Below are 16,508 nucleotides of genomic sequence, written 5' to 3' on the forward strand. Positions count from 1 at the left end.
TCCTTAGGTTAGTTAGGTTTAAGTAGTTCTAAGTTCTAGGGGACTGATGACCACAGATGTTAAGTCCCATAGTGCTCAGAGCCATTTGAACCACTTTTTTAAAACCGCTCGGCCACAGCAGCCGGCTAAAATATCTACATTTGCCACTACATACTCCACGTTTACTTAAGCGTAGGCCTTTTATAAGGTAGGAGCACGTTAGTTGTGAGTCTATTACAGACAAGGCCACTTATGATACTATAATTATTCTCTGATGATATTAGTTCTGCTTACACTTCAAGTGAAGATGATGTTTGTCAAAACTCTCCCTCCAAACAGGCCCTGGAAGGTCCAACGGTACCGACCGATCGCCGTGTCATCCTCAACCACAGTTATCACGGGATGCGGATATGGAGGGACATGTGGTCAGCACACCGCTCTCCCAGCCGTATGTCAGTTTCCGAGACCGGAGCCGCTACTTCTCAGTCAAGTAGCTCCTCAGATTGTCTCACAACGGCTGAGTGCACCCCGTTTGCCAACAGCGCTCGACAGACCGTATGGTCACTCATCCAAGTACTATCCCGGTCCGACAGCGCTTAACTTCGGTGGTCTGATGGGAACCGGTGTTACCATTGCGGCAAGGCCGTTGGCATGTCAAAACTAATTGCCTATAAAAAGAATGTATTAATCAGTGCAATTTACTTTTGCTGTCAAATCCTTATTTAATTAAAACAACCTACGAATCCTAATATGAATTTTGCAGCAGTTAAAAACCCGACTCCAGAACTCAAATAGTGCTTGGAATTAACGACTTAAATATCCGTACTGACAAACAAGCTAAGTAACACTCTTTTTTATGAGACAATTGCGTTAAATGCAAAAAATACACTCAAAGACGAAAAACAGCGCACTATGCAGGAATTATCCGAATTGATCGGAAATCGATAAATTTGATGTACATGTACAGACAAACAAATTATTACAGTGTCAGTAACACTGGATGATTTATTCAAGAGAAATATCTTCAAAAACTGAGCAAGTTAACAAAGCATTGGTCCACCTCCGGCCTTTGTGCGAGCAGTTATTCGGCTTGGCATTGATTAATAGAGTTTTTCGATGTTCTCCTGAGGGATATCGTGTTAAATTCTGCCCAGTTGCCGTGTTAGATCGTCAAAACTGCGAGCTGGTTGCGGGGCCCTGCCCGTAATGCTCCAAACTTTCTTAACTGCGGAGAAGTCCAGCGACCTTGCTGGCCAAGGTGTCAAGGCAGTGTTTGGCAGTAAAAACTCTTACGTCCTCGGAGTCTTTCGCGACGGCATACATGAATAAAACGTTCTCGGTTTTCCAGCCGCATCAATTCGAATAAAATCCTTGAGCTTTCGATGGCCATCTCCGCCATCATCGCGCGGAGTTCACTGACTGCCGGGGCTGTTACGGTCTCTCGCTTATATAGGCATGATGACATCATCAGCAGCCAAGCAGATCGATCCAATGTGGCGCGCGCGCGTAAGTCGACCCGGACAGCTAGCGGAGCTATTGCCCGTGGCAGCACCTGTGACGTCAGGTGGCGCCAGGGGGAGGCGCCACGTTTGAAACTGCCGCTCCCGCGTCGCGCATCTGTCTCTGCTTTCTTTCCATGTCCAACACCCGTCCCCATGCCCTGCTGAGTGTGTATCCCTGGTCTCTGTTGAAATTGTTGTTGTTTAAGCGAATCTCGGCCGCTTCCTTTATAACGGAGTCCCAATATGTATACGCATGTGCCAACACTTTTGTATTTTCGAACTGTATTTTATGTCCGTTTTCTAGGCAATACCGTAACAGCCCCGGCAGTCAGTGAACTCCGCGCGATGATGGCGGAGATGGCCATCGAAAGCTCGAGGATTTTATTCGAATTGACGCGGCTGGAATATCGAGAACGTTGTATTTAGTAACAACTCTTGCCCTGTGCGGACGGGCATTATCTTGCTGAAATATAAGCCCAGGATGGTTTGCCACGAAGGAAAACGAACCGAGGCGTACAACACCCTCGACGTACCGTGGCACTTCTAAGGGTGCCCCGGAAGACAACCATATGGGTCCTGCTGTGCGAAGAAATAGCACCCTCAGATTAACACTCCCGGTTGTCGGGACATGTGACAGGCAACAGTCAGGTTGGTATCCCGTCGCTGTCAAGGATATCTACAGACACGTCTTCGCAAGTCAATGGGGCTCAGTTGGAAGTGGTCCTCATCACTGAAGACGGTTCTACTTGTCACTGAGATACCACGCCGAAGCCTGAGGTGCCATTCCTTTTGATAGTAGGATATATCTGGTTGTCATCAGCGGGACCCTTGCAGCACAGCGTTACGGTGACGATATTATACGCCCCATTTTGCTGTCTCTCACGACAGGTCACCGTGGAGTTACATTTCAGCAAGATAATGCTCGCCCGCACACGGAAAGAGTATTTACTGCTTGTCTTCGTGCTTGCCAAACCCTACCTTAGGTCGCCGGACTTCTCCCCATTTGAGAAAATTTGGAGCGCTATGGGCAGCACCTTCGGGAATTTGACGATGTAAGGCACTAATTGGAGAAAATTTGGCACGACATCCCTAAGAAGGACATCCGAATGACTGCTTGCATAAGAGTCAGAGGTGGAATAACCGGTTGCGAAGCTCTTTCTCTTGAATACAGTATCCATTTTCCCCGAAATTGCAAAGTTCATTTGTCTGTACATGTACATCACATTAATTCTTCCATGGTGCGTCTTGTTTCCTTTCTTGTCTTAGTGTGTACTTTATTTTTTCAGATCGTTTATAGTAAATTCCGTCTGTCTTGTGTTGAGTGGAATGACGCTGTTGGGAATAATATGCGGTCTGGTACCTGTTACTGTAGAATTACTTTATATTAGTATTTTATGAGCTAATCAGGGGATGTGAAGCTACATCCACCAGCTGACTACCACCTCCCCGATCTAAACGAGACTGTCATCGGATAAAAACATCCTAGCGAGCTAAGTTACGTCATACTTGTCTCAGAAACTCGCAACTGTCAACCAGCAATCAGTGCAGCACACGTGAAGCCAAAAAACCCGCACGTGGACGCAGTAAGAGTCCAACATTCGTCCTCACGATTCAGATCTTCGAGGATACTTGGTGTTCTTGTAACGCCGGACCTGTCTTCCTCCTTCCTCTAAGGATCTACGACTGACTAATCGATTTTCTGAGTTCAGAGTAACTTTCGAAACTTGTTGGACATTTGAGGTGTTCTAATCATTCAGCACAGCGGCTATGAAGATACTGACTTGTTTCTCACCCATGGGCGTTTTCACCGTGAAGCTCTATCTTCAGCGAAAACCTACCCTCTAACCAACGCTACTCCCCACCAGTACCACTCTGAAATGTGTGTTCTTATAGGACAACTATCCAAGGAGTTCCACCCAATAATATCCAATCAGCAGACTCGGTACACAATTTATTAAATTGCCAATACTAAACTCTTTTAAATAACAACAAATTCATATAACACACAGAACTTAACAAATGGTGAAAAGAGTGAGCTTTAAAAACAATAACGGCGGCTTGCCACCATAAAATCAAAGAACCTTTTACAATAGTGCTTTTAGATTTTACACAAAAGACAAAATCCAATAGTAAGTTAAATTGGCATTACAAGTTAAAATAATTTATATAAAAAACTTTGAGAAAGGTAATGGCGCTTGACACCATAAAATGAAAGAAGCGCAACACACAACCAATAAATATAATAACAAATTAATAATTAGATACAACCAAAGGGCAAGTGCAACTCCCAACGCAATCACAGACGAGCGAGCTCTCAACACTTCGGAGCCTTCCCACTAGAAACTGTCCCCAAAATAAACCTCTGAGAGCTCCCCGACATGCCTCCCACAACTGCGCATCACTTACGCACCTCGGTTATGTTCTGTAACACACGACAGATAATATCAACACGAGATAAAATTCAAAAATACAATATAACATCCCGACAGCAGATGACAACCACGTCGCCGTTAATTCGGGCGCTCTTAATAAGTGCCAGAAGCCAACGCACACAGATCTCAATAAACAATTCTCGCTTTTTAAAACGAAACAATAAAAGCCAAGCGCACCTGAATAGTCAAACCACACTCTTAGAAGTGCCTTAACGACACCAAACGAGACTATTCTACCAAGTTAATAGCAACACAGTGAGAAAAATACAGAACATACCACTAAATGCTGTTACACAACCAAATTGACGAGATCGTGCTCTTCAGGTCCCAGAAGACCACATATACCAAGCAGCAGTAATTCACTATGTGTATACTGTACAAAACCGCCCTTCTTAGGCGGCCTTTACCTAACACATCGAATGCCAAATATACTATACATGAACGCACCTCCGGGCAGGACTCCAGTTGATCAAATAAATTAGCACCAACAAGTATCGTAACGAGCCACACACACACACAGCAAAAAGTTCCAACAACGCCGTCCCACATCAGAATAAAGTTCAGAAACCGCTGCTGGAGCTTCCAGGGGAAAATCTAACGAGCCAACCGAACCCACACCCTAACCTGGCAGACGACTCCAAAATTCAGCAACTGGTTGTCTCCGGGCCAGAGTATCACAGGACCCCACCGGACCTCCACATCAGACAGGCAGGCAGAACAAGTACGCCGACTCTAATTGATCACCACCGCATGGCCAGCTCAGCGGCGAGTCGCCTCCACCCCAGACCACTCTGCTCATATTGCGAGGCGCAACAACCTTAGCGCTGGTCCCTAGCAGGTCAGGCAGAGCGAACTTCACGTTCCGTGCAATAGCTGGAAACCAACTACCCTCTTGCTTTCCGCCAGCGACGTCATAGCAAATCGCCACCGGAGCGCCATCTGCACCAGGACAGCGAATTATAATCGATTACAGTGCGCGCTCTGAGCAAGTTCACAGGATAGCGGCGCGCGCCGTATCCCACTCAAAACCTAGTTTTCTCAAGTAACAGAAAAGTTTCCCTGACTTCACGGCAAGCCCTCTGAACGCGGGATGAACTAACAGCAAAGAGGTCGAATACCATGCAGAGGCAACACTAGACAACAGTGAACCAAACTGAACATCCCTCTGCCATGTTTTATCACCGTAAAAAAATGGATAGTGGTATATAAAATGTAATATAACTAGCAAATGTCATTGTTATGTTCACCATTTACATTTATGAATGAAATTATCCCAGACAGTGACAGCCGAATATTTACGTCGGCATCTAAATCACTACTATGCAGCTCACACTTAGTGTTTGCCAGAGGGTTCATAAAACTACTGTCATACTAACGTTCCACTCTCAAAAAGCACGTTCAAAAGTGAAAACCTAAATGTTTCCGTGCGAGCTCTGATTTCTCTTGATTTGTTATCATGGTCACTACTCCCTATGCAGGTGGGAGTCAACAAAATATTTTGGCATCCGGAGGAGAAAGTTGGTGATCGAAACTCCGTAAAAATACTTCGCCGCAAACGAAAGAGCCCCAACTCGCTTAGCGAATCCGTGACACTCTCGTGATAACATGAAACGAGCTGCCCTTCTTTGAACTTTATCGACCTCCTCTGTCAATTCTATCTGGAAAGGATCCCATGACGCGTAGCAGTACTCCAGAAAAGGATGAACAAGTGTAGCGTAGGTAGTCTCTTTAGTAGATTTGTTGCACCCCGCAATTGTTCTGTCAATAAAACGCAGTCTTTGATTTGTCTTCCCCATAACATTTTCTGTGTAATACACAGTCTTTCAGTAGCGCCAGTAAGATATACATACAAAACGTGAATTTGCAGATGATTTATTTCGTGACATTCACAGTGAAAAGACGCGCTCTGGAAAATTCTGTTTAGGAACAGTTTTCCTTTGTTGTAGTACACTGCTTTTTAAACCATAACAGCGCGGAAGTCTGTGACAAATACGTATTAAATGACCACGCTCAGAATTGCGATTTTCGGGGGGGGGGGGGGGGGGGGAGGGGTCATGGTGTTCGGTTCCTATTTGAACTAGGAACATTGAATAAAATGTTTTTGTATCATTTGTATAACAATTCGAACATCCGTCATACTGTAGCTGTGATATTGTAAAATATGCAAGGTTTGAAAGACGAACAGTAGCTGACACCCATGTAAATAGAGCGAATCGGTTAATTGCTTTTGCAAAAGATTTTAAGTGGATTTAAATTAATGGTCACCTAATGGCACAATTTGTACGCCCACCGTTAGCACTTTACGTGCGAAAACAGTCACCATCGTTTCCATTTTACGTACGAAAGCAGTCACCCTTAAATAACTCCGGACAGGAGCAAGACTGATGGTTCAAATGTTGTCCACCGGTGTACTGGACCTTGGTCTACGATAAGTTTTAACCGTTTGGAAAAGACTGTGCGGAAACGGCTTAAAGTGAATCACGTAAATAAAAAAATACATTCTTGCGACAAAATTGAAAACTCGCTTTCAGAAATCTATCTTCATTCGGATTTTGCATACAAAAAACATATTTTTGTGAGTTTCATTAAGCACGGTGTTCCAAACTTCGGCAAATCGCTTCAAATTTTGTAAGAAGGCAGACATATACATGTAGTTAATGGTCCTCCACTTGTTTGTGGGAGCTTTATCTGTCGCCGCAATATAAGTAACATGGTTCGAAAGACAATAAAAACCCCTATAACGCATCAGTCGTCGCATGAGTCAACAAAAATCTTCACCGGTTGCCATGGCGGTCTATTGTCAAAATTATGGAAAAGTACAGGCTGGGAACGAGAATGAAAAATGCTCCTACAACAGCACACGAAACAGTGAATATGCACTGGGTAGAGATAGGGCTGTAAAAGAAGGGAACAAGCTGTTCGACGTATCAGGCAATTTCAAAGACATTTAAAAAAAACACCTTGACATACACTGACCAGCCAGAACATTATGACCACAGACCTATCATCAATATAAATCCTTTCAGGCAATAGCAGCGTAACCTGGCGAGGAATGACTGCTAGTAAGACATACGCACGGTGCATATAGTATCAGTGACCATGCTGTCCGTGTGTAGAATGGGTAAAGCAGGCGATCTGTCTGAGTTAAATGATGACTAACTGAAAACCTCAGCTGCCGACAGGTGTTGTTGATATACCTCGATGTGGACAGCTGAAAATGTGTGCCCCGACCGGTACTCGAACCTGGGATCTCCTGCTTACATGGCAGACGCTCTATCCATCTGAGACACCGAGAACACAGATGAATAGCGCGACTGCAGGGACTTATCCCTTGCACGCTTCCCGTGAGACTCACATTCCCAACTGTACACAATTCTACATAAGTATTGTACCATATAGACATTTACCCAACCACTCATTACTCGCGCACGCTTTGGCGATTCCCGTAAGAGTTTGGGCAACCTGTGCGCATTCGCACAGACGGATATGAATGGCTGGATAGCCTTTAACTATATACAAGAAGACAGTAACTTGTTCTCGAAAGAACAGTTACTGTTGATGACCGTGCAGCTTTTCCCTGGAACAAATGATGATTAACTGAAAACCTCAGCTGCCGACAGGTGTTGTTGATATACCTCGATTTGGACAGATGAAAATGTGTGCCCCGACCGGGACTCGAACCCGGGATCTCCTGCTTACATGTCAGACGCTTTATCCATCTGAACCACCGAGGACACAGATAAATAGCGCGACTGCAGGGACTTATCCCTTGCACGCTTCCCGCGAGACCGGTTGACCGAGTGCAGATTGTTATGGACGGAGGCTCGGCACGAGCATCTCGGAAACTGCACGGCTAGTCGGTGTTCGAGGAGTGCTGTGGTGAGTGTCTGCAACACGTGGCGAAACCAAGGTGAAACCGCGTGCAGACGTCGTGGGATTCGGCAACCACTCCTCATTACAGGTGTAAGACTTTGTAGGCTGGGCAGAATGGTATAACACGACAGGCGACAAACTATGGCGGAACTGTCATCAGACTTCAATGTTGCGCTGAGTAGAAGTATGCCTGAACACACAGTGCACCCAACACTCCTAACGATGGGCCTCACCAGATGGCGACACATGCATGTGGCAATGTTGACACAACGTTATCGGCAACTACTACTGAAATGAGCACGTGACAATCTGCACTGGAAGTAGGCGCAGTGGCAAAGCCTTGCATGGTCTGATGAGTCCAGATACCTTCTTCATCATGCTGAAGGGAAGGCACGAATCCGTCGTCTTCCAGAGGCACAGCTCCTTCTCCCCTATACTGCGGGACGGAGACAGACTGGTGGTGTCCCCATTACGCTCTGGGGAGCATTCACATGGACATCCATGGGTCCAGTGGAGCTCGTGCAAAGCACCATGACGGCCAAGATGCATCGTGCACTGGTTGCAAACCACATACACCCCACTATGATGTTCATGTTTCTCGATCGCAGTGGCATTTCTCAACAAGATAATGCGCCATGTCACAAGGCTACGAGAGTGATGGTGTGGTTTGAAGAACACAGCGGCGAGTCCCCAACAAGCCAGATCTGAACCTGACTGAACACATCTGGAATGTGAGTGAATGTAGCGTCAGAGTTCTCCGCTCCACTCCCCAGGATTTACAGGAATTGCGTAACTTAAGGGTGCAGATGTTGTGTCAACTCCCTCCAGCGACCTACCAAGGCCTCATTGCTTCTATGCCGCTATTTTTCGCCACTGTTACCTGTTCCAAAGGTGGATTTGTGACTATTAGCTTCTTTGACATAATGTTCTGGTTGATCAGTGTGTTCTCGCTTTTTTACTTCTTAGTATTAGAATCCATGTCGGGTAATATAATGCATCGTATCGAATGAAGTAACATGATACAAGATGTCATGTCATACAATGTTACACATGCTATCGTGCCATCAACAGGGCATTTGTCATGTCGTGCAATATGGCCAAACGTGTCAATAAGTTTAGGATGTATGCACCCTCACTCTGGGATACTTCCTCTTATAGACCCTTCGTCATTCTCGGACATTTCCCATTTTAGAAGAATCCCACTCTCCAGAAGCACATTAGTTTCTGTCTATTTGTTCTTACACCCCTCACAACACTTCTAACGGGGAGTGGCTATAACAGAGCTCACTCCGCTGGGGAAGTAGGGTTAACTAGTACAAAAACGCGAATACATCAAGATGTTTTGATTTAAATGTCTTTGAAGCCCCACATGAGTCGAAGAGCTAGTTCCCTTCTTTTACCTCCCTTACTCTGCACAACACATTTTCGTCTTTTTTGTGCTATGTATGAACATTTTCCGTTCTTGTACAAGACATACCCAATACATGAAACAGTATTAAATGCGTGTAATCCAAATTTTGTACATCATCATTTACATGTACACATAAATCTATTTTTAAAACACGGTGGCCGGCCGCTGTGACTGAGCGGTTCTTGGCGCTTCAGTCCGGAGCCGCGCTGCTGCCTCGGTCGCAGGTTCGAATCGTGCCTCACCAAGGATGTGTGTGATGTCCTTAGGTTAGTTAGGTTTAAGTAGTTCTAAGTTTAGGGGGACTGATGACCTCAGATGTTAGGTCCCACAGTGCTCAGAGCCATTTGAACCATTTTTTAAAACACTTGCAGTGTATGGGAGAGTGTACTTCCCATTCCCATACGGTTTCCGTTCTACTTGCGTATGGACCGGTAGATAAATAACTGAGTCAATGGCTCTGTGCATGCTGTGATTAGTCTAATCTCGTCATCGTCGTCCTTACATGAGAGACGCGTGAGGGATTGTATCATGTTCCTAGGCTCCTCGTTAAATGCTTTATCTTAAAACTCTGTAAGTATGATTTAGTGGCATAGTTAGTGTCTACTTTCAACCGTCTGCTAGTTCAGGTTGTCGTCATTTCTATGACGCTCTTCCATTTGTTAAACAAATATGTCACCATTCGTACTGCCCTTATTTGTTTACATTTAATATTTGCAGTGGTGATTTTACGTCCTACGTACTGGCAACCCTTCTCACAGCAGTGGTATACCAGCGGCCTAACACCGAAGGGGTTACGTCAGCAGACGACAAAAGCTTCAATCACGCACGCTACCTACGCGAAGTTGCTGACTCTGTGGAACCTTTTGCCTCCACAGGCCATGTGATCGCTAATAGTTGCTCTAGTATCTGGATGTTTAAGGCTACTCCGAAGCATGTTTCATCGATGTCTGGGCCAGACGCCGATGTCACCAGCAGTCCTTTAGAGTCTCGATCAAAACCTTGTCCACTTACAACACCATGCCAGACCACCCAACGCCGCCAGCATCTGCCTTTCCCATCACCAGGACTTGGCTTCTGCATCGGAGACAGCCAGGAACTTGGTGTCAGCCATCGACCTTCATTACGTTATTTTGTTCTACTTCCGAAAGAGTATTAAACTTTGACCGCTTTATCATTACGGCCTTCAGCTTAAGTTCAGGCTTGTGTAAATTCAGTGCTAATCACGAACTTTCACAGACTACTGTACTAATTACCCTTTCTCCAAAGGGGGGATATTCTACATTATGTACTTTTCAGTAAAACTATTCTACATTGTTTACCTGGGCTGTGCTCTGATTGCGACTCAGTCGGTCCAAGACTTAGCACCCACTTAGTACTGTTTGGTGTGAGGCTCACCCGTTTGAGGAGTATTCCATTATACGTTGCACATGGTTTTCGTATACGGTCTCTTTTTGTAGATTCCCCTGTATTGGTAAAAGAAACGTTTAGAATAAGGCTACTTTTCCATAAACGGTATGCAACATGTGGTTAATATTGATTTGAATTTGAAACAAATTTTGAGTTACATGAGTCAAACACAAAAACTTCGACGCACGGATCAGGTTAACGAAGTCGTTGGCAGCATTGAAGTTTATGAAATTAATATCTAAGATACTACCAGGGTAAAATACTTTACTCCTGAATTAACTAATCGTCTGTTAAGCATATAGATACCCATTTTCAGTATGGCTGTTCATTTATATTTGGATATGATGATTCGGTATTGCAGAATAATGTACACTTTGCACTTTACGTACAAACAGCCTCTCGTAGTATTTGAGGTTAAAATTTAAAACTATTAGTTACATGTTCACTGCAAATTACCTGCCTTTCTGATTGGAAATCACTTTTCCTAATTTGGTTGCGAACTGCATTTGAGCCGCGCAGTATGGCCACTCGGTTAGAGGGGCCGTGTCACGGATTGCGCTGCCGCTCCCGCCAGAGGTTCGTGTCCTCCCTCGGGAATGGGTGTGTGTATCTGATGTTCTTAGCATAAGTTAGTTTAAGTAGTGTGTACGTCTAGGGACCGAAGAAATGGTTCGAATGGCTCTGAGCAGTACGGGACTTAACATCTGAGGTAATCAGTCCCCTAGAACTTAGAACTACTTAAACCTAACTAAACTAAGGACATCACACACATCCATGCCCCAGGCAGGATTCGTACCTGCGACCGTAGCGGTCGCTCGCCTCCAGACTGAAGCACCTAGCCGGCCGGAGTGGCCGTGCGGTTCTAGGCGCTACAGTCTGGAGCCGAGCGACCGCTACGGTCGCAGGTACGAATCCTGCCTCGGGCATGGATGTGTGTGATGTCCTTAGGTTAGTTAGGTTTAATTACTTCTAAGTTCTAGGCGACTGATGACCTCAGAAGTTAAGTCGCATAGTTCTCAGAGCCATTTGAACCATTTTGAAGCGCCTAGAACCGCTCGGCCACACCGGATGGCAGGGACCGAAGACCTCAGCAGTTTGGTCCCTTCGGATTTCACACACATTTGATCTTTATTTGAAAATTTTACAGAAAGCTGCATAAACAATTAGTAGGGAATTGGTAGAACAAGCCACTGGCAGATGATACACAATATGGGAGAGGAACTCAGTGGCGCAATCAGTGCCAAATATTTATGTGCCAGGCCTCGCTAAGTTCTTAGTGCCTGTAACGGTTTGTCTGCACTTACAATAAGACATTATGATCCACACATTAACTGTTGTTCTCGCTGCTGGATCGTAAAAACTGCAGTTACTCTACGCTCACGAGTATTTTTATGACGTTCAGGAGCATGGTTTGTAAGCGTGACGCTACTGAAAACAGAAGAGCGTAACGTATACTACATTACTATTGCAACATGGTCAACATGGCCGCCGAAGCAGCCACACATCGATGACTTCATCTATATCTACAGTCTCGAAATCACTACGAAGTGAGTAGCAGGCAGGACCTTTCATTGAAACACTCATTAATGTCTCTTCCCGTTACATTCGCGTGTGGAACATGCGGTGACGTAATTGTTCAGCCATGCCTGCATCTATTAAAAGCTGTTAGTTAATGCAAACTTGTAAGAGTTTTAAAATAAATAATGTCATCCTGAGAGCGTCTCGGGAGAAAGCCATCATATGTTAATAAAGAGTACTATTTTCATTTTATGGAGAAAGAAACATATAAACTTTCAGTTATCAAATAGGGCAATAGAGCGATGCACAAAAAGACACACGAGTACCGTTAACGTGATGCTGGAAGACATTTGAAGCTCGAATAATTACAACGTTCCCCGAGGCAAAACAGATTCTTTGAAATTTCAGCACGTGTTCTGGATAAAACACTAGTGTGAAACATAGCTTGCTTAAATCACGCGCGGTATTCTGAAAATAGTACATGCACGTGAACAGGTAGATTTTGTTCCTACATTTCAGCCTGATGTTTGATACTGCCCCCACGTCGTCGACTAATAAGCATCTAGAGTATCTTCACATACATGCTGGTAGAATCTTTAACTAGTAGAGGCCATTATTTTACATTGGATCGGGAATGTTCAGTAGAAAAGAAATATCGTTTGAAACCAAGGAAATCTAATAAAGTTCTCAATATAATGTACAAAGTATGTATCAGATCTAGCCAGTAGCAGTATCAGATGATTTTCTGACTATATAGTTGTCTACATATCAGCACGCAAGTTGCCGAAGTGGCGTCAACTCAAAAGACTTGCGCCAGGCTACAGGTCTACCCGACGGAAGGCCCTAGCCACACGACATTTTTAGTTATCTACATGAAATCGTTGTCGTTAGACAACAGTGAGGTCTAAGAAGACTTTCACGTTATTTCTACTAGGTGTAATGAATGGCACCTCTCCTTAAATGGAGCCGGTCGGGGTGACGGAGCGGTTCTAGGCGCTAAAGTCTGGAACCGCGCGGACGCTACGGTCGCAGGTTCGAATCCTGCCACGGACATGGATGTGTGGGATGTCCTAAGGTTAGTTAGGTTTAAGTAGTTCTAAGTTCTAGGGGACTGATGTCCTCAGTCCATAGTGCTCAGAGCCATTTGAACCATTTGAATCATTGTAACCTTAAATGTAAATAAACTCATTATAATGCCCATGACGAGAATTAAGAAAGAATAGTGTCTGGAAACAAAATCAGTCGTAAACTTCTGGAGCCGTCATATCGTTGAAATATACTATCTGACAAAAGCAGTGAAGCGCCCAAAAGGGAAGAAGGAAGCGAAATGAAACTTCACGGGTCGTGAGGGTCTGTGAGGTTATTTCAGTGATTATAAACTCGATTCAAATTTATAAGAAATTGGCAGCATGAGCCCACTTGTTGGTACAATGTTGCACACCATCTGGCCTTGATGCGCGCGCTGATTCGGTTGGGAAGGGTGTCACATAGTCGTTGTATCCTCTCCTGAGATAAGCTGATGCACAACTGCTGTAGCTGGTCTTTTATATCGTGATACTGGCTCTGGGGCGGATTTGACGTCTGAGCTGATCCCATACATGTTCTATTGGGGACACATATGGAGACTTTGCTGCTCACGGGAGTACTTCGAGATCATGCAGACAGTTGATAGAGAAACGTGACATGTGTGAAGGAGCATAGTCTTGTTGAAAACTTGTATCAGAAGTAACACATCAGATCGCAGAATGTCCGTGACGTACTGTTGTGCCCTTAGAGTTCTTTCATTCACTACAGCTGTGATCTTGCACTGTGCCGGAACTGTCGCCTACGAGTGTCCCTGATGAAACGTTCAGGCGTCATCCCAACGCACTACAAGGAGTAACCGAGAAAAATATATAGGAGCAACAAATTTCTAATAATTCGTGGAGAGGCGTAGCAGGTCTCATTGTAAGATAACAGGTTCTTTGAAACAACCTGTGAGAATTTCTCTAAACAATCAGCACTCGGGTACCTGATCTAATTGGTAAATAAGCTTTCCAACGCTATAATATTATAACGAAACCCACGGATCTTTTTAAGCTCACGAAAAATTATAGAGATCATCAGCACACCAAAAACGTGTGTACCGTACAAATTACTATTAATAAAAATTATACTTGACAGTCGTACTCTACCACATAATATTGACTCCCCTTAGCTCGTTACTCAGATAGTATCAACGTTGCACTTAGCATTAAATTATTCCAGTTTATTAACCCCAATTCTCAAATACAGCACTTAAGCATTCCCGTATGTGCAAAAAGTTCTGCATTTAATTATTTGTGTATTATAGTTGACGTCACAGGCCAAAGATGTATTTGCCGCTATGAAAATAAACAACAGTTATTTATATCCTTTGATTAGCGATACCTGTGCTAATAAAGTTTAGATATAGTCTTTTGTACGAAATCAGAACTCTTTCGCAAATAAATCTTTGCGTATTGGTCTATAATTGTCAACTAAAATATTTTTAAGTGTAACTCCAATGTTACCTCTCATGAAATTACGTAAATAGTAAACTTGGCGTCGTTAAACTTCGATTCATTTATTTATATTATATCGATGACTTGATCGTGCTTGCTCTACTTGTAAATGAGATCACTAAACTTCCAACCCTATTATTTCCCTTTTCAAATTTCAAAATTGATTATTCTCTTCCATTTTATTTAGAATAATGGGTAAAATGGTTATACGCGGACTTTGTTTTGATTTAAACGCCAGTAAAGCTGTGGGGACGGGGCGTGAGTCGTGCTTGGGTAGCTCAGATGGTAGACCATTTGCCCACGAAAGGCAAAGGTCCCAACTTCGAGTCTCGGTTCGGCACACAGTTTTAGTCTGCCAGGAAGTTTCAAACGCTACACTGTTTCGCGCGTCCTCCTGACCCACTTTCTGTACCCTCCGCTGGTAGTTCTGTCACCTACCGTCTACGAGGGGTGATTGTCGAACATAGTTGGTGGTTTCATTAATTTGACTGTAAAGAGTATTAGTGACTTGCCAGAGACCATTAGCTGCAATCTCAAAGCTGCATGTGGATAAATTAATTGCCGGGCGTTGTGACCGAGCGGTTCTAGGCGCTTCAGTCCGGAACCGCGTGACTGCTACGGTCGCAGGTTCGAATCCTGCCTCGGGCATGGATGTGTGTGATGTCCTTAGGTTAGTTAGGTTTAACTAGTTCCAAGTTCTATGGGACTGATGACCTCATATGTTAAGTCCCATAGAGCTCAGAAGCATTTGAACCATTTTGATAAATTAACTATGAAGAAGAGTTGCCGCTATAGTACAGTTCTAACCCTGAGAATTGCAACACCAACTACATGGTTGCATTTGTAGAAAATCAGCGCCTCAGCACAGCACAGCGCGCATATCTAATTCGTTATTGCAGAAACGGATTGCAGTTACGTATCATTTCTTAGAAATGGATCGAGACTTTATAACCATGTAGCGTTGCTTACCGTAAAATTATTATGCCGCTAGACACAGTGGAAAATAATAGATTACAAACACGCGTTATCAGATATAATACTCACCATAAAACATACCATGGTATAACGTTCGTAGTTACCGTCGGCACTTAAACTCTCACAGAGCTGTGTTTACTAACGAACGTCAACTGTCAGTTATCGACCAAAGATTGTGTTAACTTGCGATCACCTACCAAAGACTGTACTTACTATCTTTTTCGTATACAGTAATGCCACCAAGGATAAAGCTGTCGACACTAAGACTTTGAGCATAATACGTGTCACAGTAAAACATAAAAACATTCTTACACCTACATTACAATATTTGCATCTGTTGATATTTGACAAAACATAATATTCATTACACGTGCACAATACTTTGCAACCAATAAAATCCTCATGACTAAAGCTTGATTGACGTTCCAAAATGTGCCAACTACTTATATTATAAATTACAAACTGGGAACATTAAAATTTAATTCTACTACGGTGATTAGGTTGGTGGCTGCTCCACAAAAGAACATCGCTGTACTGGGAAAGATAACGAAGAGTCCTATATGAGGGCGTACTGCCCCAGAACGTTTTATTGTTCTCAATATCGGTTGACTTTCCTGCTTCGCTGACACAAGTTGCAGCCCTCTGCCTCTACAGGGCTCCGAACTGTAACGTGTAACATCTCAACGTGTGAGAAACAAGCGTGCTGTAAGTTTCAAACGGCAGGAACCGTGTCTCCGATTTGGGTTTTAATCGTGAGGACGATGTGTTCCTTAACAACATTGTGATGGTTGATGAAATCTGCGATCACCATTTGACCCCGACGACAAGAAAGTATCGATGAAGTTCCGACACAAAGAACCATCGATGACAAAGAATTTGATGACCTTGC

General features: G+C 44.0%; 1 pseudogene; it reads right to left on the reverse strand.

Moving 5' to 3' along the window:
• Nucleotides 1-512: 512 nt before the first annotated feature.
• LOC126274594 (5S ribosomal RNA) lies at nt 513-630 on the reverse strand (annotated as a pseudogene).
• Between the last annotated feature and the right edge of the window lie 15,878 nt (nt 631-16,508).

The sequence above is a fragment of the Schistocerca gregaria genome, chromosome 5 (genome assembly GCF_023897955.1).
Source record: "Schistocerca gregaria isolate iqSchGreg1 chromosome 5, iqSchGreg1.2, whole genome shotgun sequence".
NCBI lineage: Eukaryota > Metazoa > Arthropoda > Insecta > Orthoptera > Acrididae > Schistocerca > Schistocerca gregaria.